The 14,510-nt window shown below is 36.9% G+C and overlaps 1 pseudogene; it reads left to right on the forward strand.

The window, feature by feature from the left end:
- Positions 1 to 8,917: 8,917 nt before the first annotated feature.
- LOC121500892 lies at positions 8,918 to 10,511 on the forward strand (annotated as a pseudogene).
- Positions 10,512 to 14,510: the final 3,999 nt, after the last annotated feature.

Below are 14,510 nucleotides of genomic sequence, written 5' to 3' on the forward strand. Positions count from 1 at the left end.
AGACCCCTGACAGCCCTCAGAAGCAATGAGAAACCAAGCAAAACCTTGAACTCACTGCTTTCTTGCCTTGGAAGGTTGTAGGTAAGTCTTTTTCTCATCCTAGTTCTGCCATTTTTTTGTTCTAAGCTTTCAGACTTTATTTAAGAATTTCTTTCTCCAGACTGGTTCCAGAAACTGGCCAGAGTTGGACTGGCTCTGACTTAGAAAATGAACTGGGTCTGGGTCTGGACTGCATACAACTTAAACTGGACTGGGCCTAGTGTGAGCTTTTAGGTGAATAAAATTTTGTTTTAAGGCTGAACAAACAGCTTAACCTTATCAAAATAATTTCAAATTGCAGTGGCCACAATGGAGAACAATTTAACCTAGATAAACTAGATTTAGATACCCTGCCTAGGGTACCTGAGTGGTTGAGCATCTACCTTCAGCTCAGGTCATGATCTCAGAGTCCTGGGATCAAGTCCCATAACGGGCTCCCCATGGGGAGCCTGCTTCTGCCTCTGCCTATGTCTCTGCCTCTCTGTGTGTCTCTCTCATGAATAAATAAAATTTAAAATCTTTAAAAAAAATAAGGTACCCTAGGAAAAGAGGAGTCTCAGGGAAGCACTCACCATAAAGGGTAGATGAAAGTTATCTTTTCTCTTTTAAGTTTCTTGTGACCGGAATGACACCTTCCAAGACACCCTACTCCCTCCAGATCTTGCAGATGGGATCCTGGGAGAATTGGCAGAAGCTCGCAAAGGGTAATTCTTATCAAAGTCAACTTTCCTAGATCTCTCCCTATGGTGCCTGATTGAGAGAGAGAAAGGTAAGTTTTCACATTATCACTTCTTTTCCAAATTCGGATTTGCTAGTAAAAAAAAAAAAATGTAAGAATTAGATCTTGAGTTGTGACTTATGATTTGTTTTTTTGGTAGCCATTAGTTGTATATATTTTCTCTTTCAGAGAAAGCTATTGCCTTCTTGTTTATCTCATTTTGTGTCCTGAGAACTTGGCTTGACAACCATCAGGTTGAAGGCTCTATTAATATGGCTGGAAAGAAATGTGAGTCACGCCCTACTGCCAGCTAGATATGCCTGGACAGAGGTGTGAGTTGTACTCCAATTGCTGCTAGGGTCCTACCAACTGTTGCATCTCTTAGAGGAATTGTCTGTCTTTTGATTATCTTAGGTCTTGGAAGACTAGTATATTTTGCACCCTCTTTGGGGACAGCTCTTGTGTCTATGAAGTTGTTTAATACTGCCAGGAATATTTACTGTTTGTCCTTGCAGAAACCTGGCAAGATATTTGAAAGGATTTCTCTTAAGTACCTTTGTGGTTAAAAGTTGGTCAACTTGGCAGCTGATAGAGCCTGAGAGGAACTTTTTAAAAGACCTTCTCCCCTAAGCTAAGATAAAACTATGTCCCCAGAGGGAAAGAAAAATATTCTGAAACCTTTGTGGGAGGACTTACTAAAACATTCCCAAGACAAACAGCTCCAAATCTAGAACATAGGAATCTTTTGATTTCCATCTTATCATTCAGGTTGCAACCCAATTCTTTGAGGAATTAAAAATAACTGTCCTAAAAATTGAGGACAACTTGTACAACTTGTCTTACAAGTTGAGTCTTTACAGAACAGAAAAAGCCTACCTATCCTTTTTACCAGTCTGCAAATCTCCCCCATTTATCTCAAAAGGCTTGTAGATATTGTAAAAATTCTGGGCTTAGGAAACAAAAATCCTTCTTGGAGGAGCTTTCATTCTTTTTTATGTGCCTTTGAGATATAAATATTCTACCCTGTTTTCTCTCAGAAATAAGGGCCAACTCTTTGAAATGAAGACTTCAGAGAAGTAATTTTTATCAGAAGGAAAAAAGAAAAGGAAAGGAAAAGCTATTTGGAAACTAAGCAAATAAAAATCTTAAAGATCTTCAACACATATAGTGAAAAGTTTAAGCCATCTGGGCAATTAACCTGAACTTATTCCATCTGCCAGAACCGTAATTTGGATCCAACTTTTTTTAAATAAACTAGTGAGTTTTACATTATCACACCTGTCTCCTGGCTAAAACTTTAAAACATAAACTATGATTTATGTTTGTATCTTTCTGTACATTTGTATGTCTGTTACATACACATAGGTATCACATAGGTATGTATTTATGTTATATGGATGTGACTTTTGTAACCTCTGGATAATATTGCAAAATTCTTTGTGAAGCACTCTATTTGATTGGCTTAAATATACTCTCAAGAATATAGAAACTACCCAAATGTTTTTCAAGTTCATGTGATCTAGGATAATCTTCAATAAATAAAGGCTAGTTTGTCAGTTTATTTAAAACAGTCATGTCTTTAGCATTATTAGCATTAAATACAATGCAGACATACAAATTCTATCTAGGTTTACTAAAACTTAAATTAACTCATGTTATCTCTGTTACAGAATATATCAGCAGGAAAAATAACTTAACATGATGATTAGCTGTTTAATGTCTCATGAAACTTATTAATGTAAACATAATTGCTAAGAACAAGTAAATAGATGCAAGTAAAATAAAGTTTACAAATGAACTTTTCAACAATAATTGTTTTATAGTATGTCTACTTAAAAATAGTTTCCAAATCTTTTTAGTAACTTGAAGCCTTAAAGTTATACAGAGATAAGTTAAATGACAGATATTCATTAAATATCTAGATTATTTCCAAATATAACAAAATATTGAAACATCACAGAACATAGATTTATCCACTTTGACTTCCTTCTACAGAAGAACTAAAGATATTTGGGTCTGTTAACAAACATGTTAAAAAATTACTATAAGGAAGAATATATTTCTAGAAATTATAAAATGCATAAATTTGCCAGTCCATTGAATGCTAGTGTAATAGTCCACAACTGCTTATTTCTCAGTTTTCACTAGAAATTAAGAATTCTAAGGGTTAAGAATGCTAACCAATATATGTAACTAAAACTACTTAGAAATAAAAAGGGTGAAAGGAAGCAACTGCTCATGAAAAACAGGTAAGGCAAGTAAAATTATTGATTTTTCCAGAATTAGAAAAAGGAAACAAAATAAGAAAAAATATAAACAGATCTAAAAAAATTGTATGAGTGTTGTGGAAAAATAATTTTGCAAAAGGAGTGTTATGTGTGGTCAAGTTGGCTAAGAATAGAATGGACTGAAAGGTTTCTTTATGAGTTTTTTTTTTAACATTTATTTTAGAGAGAGAGAGAGAGAGAGAGAGAGAGCATGTGTGTGAGCAGTGGGAGAGGGAAAGGGAAAGAGTCTCAAACAGACTCCCCACTGAGCACAGAGCCCAACACAGGGCTTGATGCCACAACCCTGAGATCGTGACCTGGGTTGAAATCAAGAATCAGACACTTAACCAACTGAATGAGTCACCCAGGTGCCCCTTTAATGAGTTTTAATATCAAAACTACACAGCATAATTAGAATTTGTTTTATTCTCTGTTAATAGTGCAAAGTTTTCTTGGATTGTTGGATTACTCTAGATATGATTTTGTGGAAACCCAGTCCTTACAATATTAAAAGAGCTAAGTTTTGTTCACAACTAGGTAACCTTCTGTAACTGCCTTTAAAATCTTTGTCACTTGAATTAAATAGATAATTATATATTTTTATATTGTATTATTTTATTGGTCTGAGTATTATTTTATATTGGTATGTGATCCTATTAGTCAAATGTTCAAACCTTTTGACATTTTGGCAGCCTCCCAAAATTAAATTCTAAATGCAGGGGTTTTTTTTGTTTTGTTTTGTTTTTTTTGCCTTACAGTAACTTTGAGATTTCCCACAGGGTCCCTGGAAAGTCTCAAAGGACTTGTACTTCACCCTCTAAAAGAGAGATATTAATTAGATTTATTTGGTATGTGAAGTTACATGGAGGCATTGTCAAACAAGTGGTGATAAACCCTTTAGATTATATTTTTATGGATGTATGTTATTAATTAATATAATAGTTCTAAAAACTGTATGAAATTCCTAAAAATCTGATATGTCCTGGCATAATGTTATCAGTCATAATTCTAGTTATTATCTTAAAATGCTGTATGTCACAGAAATAACCAAATGTCCTTGTTAATTCCATTACAATGAACTCTTACCAGGTCTTCCGCCATAGACATTTTAAAGCCTTGTCATTTACAAGGAGTTACTGCTTTACCCTAAGGCTTTTGCAAAAGTGAGATTCACAGTTCAAAAGATGAATTGGCAGGATGCTCCATGTTTCACTAAACTAGTCTGTTAGTACTGAGAATAGGTCAGTTCAGTTAAGGGGTTTTGTCTCGTCAAGATGTGGTGATGCAAGTGGGCTCCCAAAGTTAGACCTATATGGTGCCAGCAATTAGTATTTCAAAAGAGGCATTCCTATGAAAACAAAAGAAAAACAATGCTTATTTATTGGAGCAGACTATAAATCTTCCTTAGTCCTGAGGGAAGCCAATTGGTATGATTTCTAGATATTGGACTGGAAGCAACATCAGATGGGAGTAAGACCAGGCAATGGCAATTGGAAACATTTTCCTGGTTTGCAGTATGAATGTCTTGTTGATCTTTCTGAGTGACTCACATAGCAAAAGGCACAAAAGTTATCCATTCATGAGCTGTTGTGGTGATTTCCCTCAAGTTTATATAAAGTTGTCCAGCTTTAGTTGGCAGGGGGAAAAAGCAACCTCTGTTCCTAGTGACTTCAAATCAGAAGGGTAGGGAAAAAAATTGAAAATGTTAGTTTGAAAAAATGTAGCCAGATGTATGAGAAAGCTAAAAGAATTTAGTCTCCAGTCCAGTTTATGGGTAAATAACAAAATGTTAAAAACAATAAATAGGTCTAGAATCTAATGGCCACACATGTGCAATATAGTTTCCCATTGAAACATTATTTTTCTTTCTATAGTCAACTCTATCACAGATAATCTGAAATCAAGTTATTTGCAAAATCAATCTACTCTCCTTAAACTTGGCCTGATTATTTAGGTAACTGCAGCAAAAATAGTGATTAATCATATAAGCTCTTTTAAAGTTTGCTTTTATAAGGAATGTCAAGTTAGACTTAAAAGCCTCTTGAGGTTAGAAATCCAAGTTAAGGACTTGCCATTAGACTTTGCTAAATACCTATAGATTTGGGATGATTCTTCTCAAGGTCCCCAAAATATCCTGAGGTGCCTGATCCTACCAGGAAGTGACCTTCCTTACTCACCTGGTAAGGATTTAAGGAACCAAGTGAGCAAGGATACAGGCCAATTTTCCAAAGGGGATTTATTGGCTCCATAAAGTCAACCTTAGTTCCTTAAACTGACTGGTCATATACTATTCTATGCACATTGTTCTCAAAAAGAACAGTCCAATCAAAGTCTTGGTAATATAACCAATGTTTCCAGGTGTGCCCTGCTATAGGAAGAATATATTTTCATTGAACTTATGCAAATAACTATATCACCATGAAAATAAGACTACTCTTTAAGAGTTTTTGAATTCTGGAGGAGATAGGTAGAAAGAGAAAATAATTGCTTCATTTTGTTCACAAAGGTATAATTTCCCAAATTACTGTAAATCATAGATAGCTTAAGAGAAAAGATGAAAAGGCATCTTTAAATGTGGAAAAATAAGACATTATTTATTTTAAAATAAATTATTTTCAAACCAGCAAATGTTTGAAAGAAAAAGTAATACAAAACTACAATTATCAAAAAAAAAAAAAACTACAATTATCTTCATGAATATATTCAGTTCCACATAATTAATTCATGATGATCTTGACCTTTTGTTAGCAGTTGTGTAAAGCCATCAGTTTCACAATTAGAGTTCTGTAAATTCTTACTCAGTTCAATGGTATGATTGGAAAGTTATCAAAGCTCTGTACTTGTTAGAGTCCTTTCCATGAATCTCCTTGAAAAGTATCAGAGTAAAACAATAATTATCTTTAATGACAAAAGAAAAAATGGACATGGTTTAAAAAAAAAGAAATCCCGTAAGACTGTCAGCAGATTTTTCAGAAGAAACTGTGCAGGCCAGAAGACAATGGCATGATATAGCAAAGTGCTGAAGAGAAAAACCCATAATAAAGAATCTTCTGCCCAATAAGATTATCATATAGAATTGAAGGAGAGAGAGTTTCTTAGACAAGTAAAAGAGAAATTCATCACTACTAAACCAAATTTAAAAGAAATGTTAAGGGGTTTTTCAAGGGGGAAAATGGCATAATTAGAAATGAGAAAATTATTTTTAAAAATTTCATGAGTAGGGCAGCCTGGGTGGCTCAGTGGTTTAGCGCCTACCTTCAGTTCAGGGCCTGATCCTGGAGACCCGGGATCAAATCCCACATCAGACTCCCTGCATGGAGCCTGCTTCTCCTTCTGCCTGTGTCTCTGCCTCTCTCTCTTTCTCTGTGTCTCTCATGAATAAATAAATAAAATCTTTAAAAAAAATTTTCATGAGTAAAAGCAAACATACAGAAAAGGTAGAGATCAATCACTTGTAAAGTTAGTATGAAGGTTAAGAGACAAAAGTAAAATTATATCTAAAAATTAGTGTACTCAAAATAAAAATATAAATATTACAAAATATACATAAAACATGGAAGGGAAGTAAAAATGTAGTTCTTTTACTATGTGTTCAAATTTAAGTGACCATAAACTTAATATAGAATGGTATATATGAAAAATATTTTATATAAGCCTCATGGTAACCACAAACCAAATCCTATAATAGATATAGAAAAATAATAGAAAGGAATCCAAGCATAACACTAAATAATGTTATCTATTACAAAGAAACGGAGCAAAAGAAAAAGAAACCAAGAAAAATTGCAAAAGCAACCAGAAAACAAGATGGCACTAAGTACATACCTATGAATAATGACTTTAAATAGTCTGAATGTTCCAATCAAAAGGGATAGGGTGGCCAAATGGATAAAAGAGAAAAATAAAAAAAGATTCATTTATGCACTGTCTACAAGAGACTCACTTCAGACTTAAAGAATACATGGACCAAAAATGAAGGCATGGGAAAAAGATATTTCATGCAAATGGAAACAAAATTTTAAAAAGTCTAGTGTAGTAATACTTATAATAGACTATATAGACTTTAAAAGAAAGACTGTAGCAAGAAAAAGGACATTGCATAATGATAACAAGTGATCAATCTAACAAGGGGGTTTAACAATTGTAAATGCCTATGCACTCAACACAGGAGCACCTAAACACATAAATAAAATATTAACAGACATAAAGAGAGAAATTGACATTAATACAATAATAGTAGGAAACTTTAACACCCACCTGACATCAATGAATAGATTATCCACATAGAAAACTAATAAGAAAACACTAGCTTTGAACAACACATTAGACCAGATAAACTTAACAAATATACACACATAAAACATTTCATTCAGAAACAGCAGAATACACATTCTTTTCAAGTACACATGAAACATTCTCCAGGATACATCACATGGGCCACAAACAAACCTCAGTAAATTTAAGAAGACTCAAGTGATGTCAAATATCTTTTCTGAGCACAATGGACAGAGAGAGAGAGAGAGAGAGAGAGAGAGAGCTTTTCCAAAGACATACAGATGGCCAACAGACATGAAAAGATGCTCAATCTCACTAATTATCAGGGAAATACAAATCAAAAACACAATGAGATACCATCTCACACCCGTCAGAGTGCTTAGTATCAAAAAGATAAGAAATAAGTGTTGACAAGGATGTGGAGAAAAAAGAACCTTCATGTACCTTTGGTGAGAATGTAAATTTGTCCATCTACTATACAAAACAGTACGGAAGTTCTTCAAAAATTAAAAATAGGAATCACATATCCAATAATTCCACTGCTGGGTATTTACCTAAAGAAAATGAAAACATGGGAGACAGGCAAAAAGATGGAAGAGTTGGGGGGTCGTTGTTTCATATGGTCCCCTGAATTTAGCTAGATAACTATCAAACCATCCTGAATTCAACCTGAATTCAACATATGAATTCAACCTGAGATATAAAGAAAGAATGGTTGGAACTCTACCATTCTACAAATAGAAAACTGACTGCTTTTTTCAAGAGGCACAGAAAGCCTTCATGGAACAAAAACCTCAAACAGCAGAGTTTACACTGAGTCCGGCTTCCTGGCAAGGGGCAATGCAACTCCACCCGGCACAGACATCTGAGAATCAGCACAGAACACGCCCACCACCCCCACCCCTACCCCCACCACCCCCACCTCCACCCCCGGCCAGAAGACCAGCTGGAAGAACAGGTGAACAGTAAGTTTACTGACCAAACAGCACTGGAAAACTCCAAAACTGGGGGAAAAGAGTATCTAGATACCAAGTTTTTCTCTTATTCATTTATCTTTCAGGTTAAAATTGTCCAATATTTTTATCTTCTTTCCCTGTCTCAACTAGTTTCTTATTTTACCAACTCTTCATTTTTAAATCTTTTTTAACTTTCATATTTTACAGTTATAGAGATATTCATCTTTGGCTTCCTTTCTCTGTATTCAATTATATATATATATATATATATATATATATATATATATATATATATATAATGCTTTTTTTAATAATTTTGGAATCTAGTATCTTCTAACAAACCAACCAAAATACACTCAGTACCAAGTGGATCACCCTATTTTGTCCACTCTTTGAGATTATCTTCTCACTTACCCTTTCTTTTCCCCTCTTTTTACGTTTCTCTTTTTATATTTGTTTGTCTTTGTATTTTTTCTTTTATTTTCTGATTCCTGGCCTCTTCAGAATTGTCTAGCATGTATTTTGCTTGGGTCATGGTTGATTTTTTTGACTCTGCTCACTGGTACAGCCATTCTGCATTGGACAAAATGATTAGAAAGAAGAATTCAGGGTTGGGAGCATGGAGTGAAGGGGGTCGATTCCACGGGGTTCTGGGCCAGGCTATGGAGCAGGTAAATGAGCTGAAAGAGAAGGGCTAAAAGGCCACCCTGAATGTGGGCAACAGCGATGACGTGCTGCAGTGCTACTCTGAGGCCGTTAGATCCCCAGAACCACATGCTCTACAGCAATCGCTCCACAGCCTAGCCAAGAAAGGGGACTACCAGAAGGCTTACGAGGATGGCTGCTAAACTGTGGACTTAAAGCCCGGCTGGGGCAAGGGCTATTCGAGGAAGGCTGTGGCCCTTGAGTTCTTAAACCGATTTGAAGAAGCCAAGCGAACCTACAAAGAGGGTTTAAAACATGAAGCAAATAATCCTCAGCTCAAAGAGGGCTTACAGAATATGGAGGTCAGGTTGGCAGAACAGAAATTCATGAACCCTTTCAACATGCCCAATCTGTACCAGAAATTGGAGAGTGATCCCTGGACAAGGATGCTGCTCACTGATCCTACCTACCAGGAGCTGATAGAGCAACTAGGAAACAAGCCATCTGACTTGGGCACGAAACTGCTAGATCCCCAGATCATGACTACTCTCAGCATCTTACTGGGGTGGGAGGAGGAACTTGCAACACCTCCCCCGCCTCCACCTCCCAAAAAGGACACCAAGCCAGACCCAATGGAAGATCTTCCAGAGAATAAGAAGCAGGCTCTGAAAGAGAAAGAGCTGGGGAATGAAGCCTACAAGAAGAAAGATTTTGACACAGCCTTGAAGCACTATGACAGAGCCAAGGACCTGGACCCCACCAACATGACTTACATGACCAATCAAGCAGCCCTGTACTTCGAGAAGGGTGACTACAGTAAATGCCGGGAGCTTTGTGAGAAGGCCATTGAAGTGGGTTGGGAAAACCGAGAAGACCATCGACAGATTGCCAAAGCTTATGCTCGAATTGGCAACTCCTACTTCAAGGAAGAAAAGTACAAGAATTTCTATACAAGTATTTGGCAAAGCACCGGACCCTGATGTGCTCAAGAAATGCCAACAGGCGGAGAAAATTCTGAGGGAGCAAGAGCAGCTGGCTTACATAAACCTGGATCTGGCTTTGGAGGGGAAGAACAAAGGCAATGAATGCTTTCAGAAAGGGGACTATCCCCAGGCCATGAAGCATTATACAGAAGCCATCAAATAGAACCCAAAAGATGCTAAATTGTACAGGAATCAAGCTGCCTGCTACACCAAACTCCTGGAGTTTCAGCTGGCGCTCAAGGACTGTTGAGGAATGTATCCAGCTAGAGCCAGCCTTCATCAAGGGGTACACTGGAAAGCAGCTGCCCTGGAGGTGACGAAGGATTACAAGAAAGCCACGGATGTCTACCAGAAGGCATTAGATCTGGACTCCAACTGTAAGGAGGTGGCAGACGGTTACCAGCGCTGTATGATGGTCCAGTACAACTTCCACAATAGCCCCGAATATGTGAAGTGACAGGCCATGGCTGACCCTGAGGTACAGCGGATAATGAGTGACCCAGCCATGCAGCTCATCTTGGAGCAGATGCAGAAGGACTCCCAGGCGCTCGGCGAACACTAAAAGAATCCTGTAATAGCACGGAAGATCCAGAAGCTGATGGATGTGGGTCTGATTGCAATTTGGTGATGACTTGCTCATCGTCCCCTTCCCTTCACCCTCATGTAGAAAGAGGAGCTGGGGCTGTGGCAAGCAGTGCAGAGCAGAGGGGAGAGCAGGGGAAAGTGAACAGGTTCTCTCTATATATTTATATAGACTACGTGGAAGGCACAGAGACTCCTACTCATGTCACTCCCACTGCCGCTGCCTCTGGGCCCTCCCAGCACACGCATGGTCTCTTCTGCTGCCCCTGGGGTTCCCTTTTCCCTTCCCCAACCTCAGTCACTGTCTCAGCTGCTCTCCTATAGTTGGTTATTTTTTATTTGGGGCAGTGGCATGTATGAGGAGGCGGGGGCTATTCTTCCCAACCTCAGGTCCCAACTGTCCTCCTCACATAGTTAATTCCACATGCCCTTCTCCAATAAAACAAGCCAGTTGGGTGTGGTTATACAAAGAAAAAAAGAAGAAGAAATCACCCAAAAAAAAAAAAGAAAAGAAAAAGAGGTATAACACTCTCCGCCACAGATCTAATGGATATGAATTTAAGCAAAATGTTGGAGTTTAGGATTACAATTATAAAGTTACTAGCTGGGCTTGAAAAAAGCATAAAAGATTCTAGAGAATCTCTTAGTGCAGAAATGAGATCTAATCAGGGCAAAATTAAAAATCCTTTGAGATGCAGTCTAAACTGGATGCTCTAATAGCTAGGGTAAATGAGGCAGAAAAGTGAATAAATGACATAGAAGACAAGTTGATAGAAGGGAAGGAAGCTAAGGAAAAGAGAAAAACAACTAAGAGCCAATGAGGAGAGTTTCTGAGAAATAAGTGATAGTTTGGGAGGAAAAATAACATCCATATTATTGGAATTCTTGAGGGCATGGAGAGAGAGGTCCACAAAGTATATTTGAGCAAATAATAGCTGAGAACTTTCCTAATCTGGGGAAGGAAACAGGCATTCATATCCAAGAGATAGAGAGGATCCTTCCCAAAATCAACAAAAGCAGATCAACACACTGACATATAATAATGAAGCTTGCAAATTTTACAGATAAAGAGAAAATCCTGAAAGCAGCTCAAGACAAGAGATTCCAAACATACAGTGGGAGAAATATTAATTAACAGCAGACCTATCCACATAGACCAGGCAGGCCAGAAAGGGCTGGCATGGTACATTCAAGGTACTAAATGAGAAAAACTTGCAGCCGAGAATACTTTATCCAGCAAGGCTGTCTTTCAGAATGGAAGGAGAGATAAAGAGCTCCCAGGATAGACAGAAACTAAAAGAATATGTGACCACCAAGCCACCTCTGCAAGAAATATTAAGGGGGGATCCTGTAAGCAAATATGGGGCCCAAATAAACAGAGACAATCTGCAGAAAAAGGAAATATACAGGTAATACAATGGCACTGAATTCATATCTTTCAGTAGTTATTCTGAATGTGAATGGGCTAAATGCTCCAGTCAAAAGACACAAGATATCAGACAGGATTAAAAATCAAGACCCATCCATATGCTGTCTACAAGAGACTCATTTTAGACCTAAAAACACCTTTAGACTGAAAATGAGGGAGTGGAGAACTATTTACCATGCATATGGACCTCAAAAGAAAGCTAGGGTAGCAATCCTCATATCAGATAAATTAGATTTTAAACCAAAGACTGTAGTAAGAGATAAATAGGAATACTATATCATACGTACAGGACCTATCCAAGAATATCTAACAATTATTAATTTAAAAAAAAAAAGAAACAAGGGCTCTGAATGACACACTGGGACAGATGGACTTCACAGATATATACAGAACACTCCATCCTAATACAACATAATATACATTCTTCTCAACTGAACATGGAACTTTCTCCAGAATAGACCATATACTGGATCATAAATCAGGTCTCAACTGACACCAAAAGTTTGGGATTATTCCCTGCATAATTTCAGACCACAATGCTTTGAAACTAGAACTCAATCTCAAGAGGAAATTTGGAAGGAACTCAAATACTTAGAGGTTAAAGAGCATCCTACTAAAAACTGAATGGGTCAATTCAGGAAACTAGAGGAAAATTAAAAAAATTCATGCGAACTAATGAAAATGAAAGCACAACTACCCAAAACCTTTGGGATGCAGCAAAGATGATCCTGAGGGAAGTACATTTCAATACAAGCCTCTCTTAAAAAATTAGAAAAATCTCAAATACACAAGCTACCCTTACACCTAAAGGAGCTGGAGAAAGAACCGCAAATAAAGCTTAAACCCAGCAGGAGAAGAGAAATAATAAAGATTAGATCAGAACTCAATGAAATAGAGATGTCTAACAGATCAACCAATAGATCAACTGGTTTTCTGAAAGAATTAATAATATAGATAAGACCCTAGCTAGACTTATGAAAAAGAAAAGAGACTCAAATTAATAAAATCATGAATGAAAGAGGAGAGATCATAATTAACACCAAGGAAATACAATTTTTAAAACGTATTATGAGCAACTATATGCCCACAAATTATGCAATCTAGAAGAAATGGATGCATTCCTAAAAACTTAAAAATTACCAAAACTAAAACAGGAAGAAATAGAAAACCTGCACAAACCCATAACCAGCAAGGAAATTGACACAGTAATCAGAAATCTCCCAACAATCAAGAGTCTAGGGCCAGATGGCTCCCCAGGGAAATTCTACCAAACATTTAAAGAAGAATTAATACCTATTCTATCAAAGCTGTTTCAAAATATAGAAATGGAAAGAAAACTCCCAAACTCATTCTATGAGGCCAACATTACTTTGATCCCAAAATCAAAGACCCCACCAAAAAGGAGAATTATAAACCAATATCCCTGATGAAAATGGATGTGAAGATATTAGCCAGTAGGATCCAACTGTACATTAAAAGGATTATTCACCATGACCAAATGGGATTTATTCCTGTGATGCAAGGGTGGTTCAACATTCGTAAATCAATCAATGTGATCACATTAATAAATGAAAAGACAAGAACCATATGATCCTCCCAACTGACAAGAGATTTGACAAAATACAGCATCCTTTCTTGATCAAAATTCTTCAAAGTGTAGGGATACAAGGAACATATCTCAATATAATAAAAGCCATCTATGAAAAACCCACAGAGAATATCATTCTCAATGGGGAAAAACTGAAAGTTTCCATTGGAAAAAAAAAGTCTATTGAATAATGGTGTTGGGAAAATTGTACAGCCACATGCAGAAGCCAAACTAGACCATTCTCTTACACCATACACAAAGATAAACTGAAAATGGATGAAAGATCTAAATGTGAGATCCATCAGACTCCTAGAGGAGAACACAGGCAGCAATTTTTTTGGCCTCGGCCATAGCAACTTCTTGCAAGACACGTCTCTAAAGGCAAGGGAAACAAAAGCAAAAATGAACTATTGAGACTTCATCAAGATAAAAAGCTTCTGCACAGCAAAAGAAACAGTCAACAAAACTATAAGGCAACCTACAGAATGGCAGGATATTTGCAAATGACATATCAGATAAAAGTCTCGTATCCAAGATCTAGAAAGAACTTATCAAACTCAACACCCAAAAAACAATCCAATCAAAAAATGGGCAGTAGACATGAACAGACATTTTCTTCAAAGAAAACATACAAATAGCCATGACAAAATGCTCCACATTTCTCAGAAGCAAGGAAATACAAATCAAAACTACAATATGATACCACTTTATACCAGTTAGAATAGCTAAAATTAACAACGAATGTTGGTAAGGATATGGGGAAATGAGAACCCTCATATACTGTTGGTGGGAATGCAAGCTGATGCAGCCCACTCTGAAAAAGTGTGGAGGTTCCTCAAGAAGTTAAAAATAGAGCTACCCTACAAGCCAGCAATTGCACTAGTGAGTATTTACCTCAAAGATACAGATGTAGTGAAACAATGGGACACCTGCGCCCCAATGTTCATAACAGCAATGTCCATAGTAACCAAACTGCAGAAAGGGACCGAGATGTCCTTCAATAGATAAATGGATAAAGATGTGAGATA

Source organism: Vulpes lagopus, chromosome 10, assembly GCF_018345385.1.
Source record: "Vulpes lagopus strain Blue_001 chromosome 10, ASM1834538v1, whole genome shotgun sequence".
NCBI classification, from domain to species: Eukaryota; Metazoa; Chordata; class Mammalia; order Carnivora; family Canidae; genus Vulpes; species Vulpes lagopus.